This window comes from Trichechus manatus, unplaced genomic scaffold, assembly GCF_000243295.1.
Source record: "Trichechus manatus latirostris isolate Lorelei unplaced genomic scaffold, TriManLat1.0 scaffold00090, whole genome shotgun sequence".
In the NCBI taxonomy this organism is placed as follows: Eukaryota; Metazoa; Chordata; class Mammalia; order Sirenia; family Trichechidae; genus Trichechus; species Trichechus manatus.
The window spans coordinates 25,897-27,542 of NW_004444026.1; the positions used below are offsets into that span (position 1 = coordinate 25,897).

General features: G+C 38.9%; 1 non-coding gene across 1 annotated transcript; it reads right to left on the bottom strand.

The window, feature by feature from the left end:
- Positions 1-448: 448 nt before the first annotated feature.
- LOC111821571 (U6 spliceosomal RNA) lies at positions 449-555 on the bottom strand. The gene has a single exon (XR_002824948.1). It is a non-coding gene; the product is annotated as a U6 spliceosomal RNA (small nuclear RNA).
- Between the last annotated feature and the right edge of the window lie 1,091 nt (positions 556-1,646).

Sequence of the window (1,646 nt, forward strand, 5' to 3'; positions counted from 1 at the left end):
ACGAGGCAAAGAACCATGATTAGCTGAGGTGCTTCCTGAGGGCAAAAGGAATATGGAATGGATGGTGGAAGAAGGTAGTTCTAAATACCAGTTATGACCACATGACCAGTTGCAGAAACAAGGACTGTAATTGTTTTTAGCATCTCTTCCTTATTTTGTTATATGAGTGTGTATATATATGTATGTATACATACACATGTATACATACACATATATGTACACATATATGTATACATATGTATGTATATATGTATGTGTGTGTGTATATACATATCTACCCCAAACTAAACTCATTGCTGTCAAGTCAATTCTGACTCATAGCAACCCTATAAGATAGGGTAGAACTGTCCCATAGGGTTCCAAGGAGAGGCTGGTGGATTCGAACTGCTGACCTTTTGGTTAACTGCTATTGCCCACTGTAACTCTTAACCACTGCGCTACAAGGGCTCCAAATATGTAACGCTATACGAATCTGTGTGTCATCCTTGTGCAGAGGCCATGTTAATCTTCTCTGTATCGTTCTAATTTTAGCATATGTGCTCCCAAAGGGAGCACTGTTATAGAAGATGTCAATAGGACTAGTGTGTTTTCAGTTGTACATATGTTAGCTGCATCATGTTAGGCACAAGTATGACTTTATAATTGTCTTTATTTAGAGATTATGTATGGTTTAAGGAGATGTGTATGGGTGCCAAGATGACAAAGAGTGAACTGTGATGGTTAAGGTTACATGTCAACATGACTAGGCCATGATTCTCAGTGGTTTAGCAGATATTATGTAATCATCCTCCATTATGTGATCTGATGTGAGCAGCCAATCAGTTGAAAGGGGAGCTTCCTTGGGGGTATGGCCTGCATCCAATATATATAGATGTTCTGGTAAAGCTCACCCTCGCTGGATCCTGTATCTGACTTGTCATCCCCTGACCTCTGGTTCTTGGGATGTCAGCCAGCAGCCTACCATCTGACCTGCTGAGTTTGGGTTTATCAGCCCCTGCAACCACGTGAGTCAGAGGAAGACTCCCACTTGATATCTGATCCATGGATTGGGGACTTGCCAGCCTCCACAACTGTATGAGCCATTTCCTTGAAATATAGATCTGTGTGTGTATGTATATATATACATATATGTATAGAGAGTAGCAAAACCAGTGAAGTGTTTTTACACTTCGTTAAACACTTAACGAACACTTCACTGGTTTTGCTACTCTAGAGAACTCAGCCTAAGACAGATACTACGAGACACTGGATGCCAAAAAATTATATAACCTAGATGGAGTAGGCAAATTACTAGAAACACATAAACTACCTAAATTGACTCAAAGAGAAATAAAACATCTCAACAGGCCTATAAGAAGGAGATTGAATCAGTAATAAAATAACCTCCCAACCAAAAAAAATTTCTGCACCAGATGGCTTCACTGGAGAAATCCACCAAACATTTAAAGAATTAACCCAATCTTTCTTAAGCTCTTCCAAAAATACAAGAAAACACTTCCTAACTTGTTCTATGCAGTTAGCATCTCCCTGATTTTCCAAAGACACCACAAGAAAACTACAGACCAATATTACTTATGAATATAGATGTAAAAACCCTCAGCAATACTAGAAAACCGAATCCAAAAACATATTAGAAGGACTACATA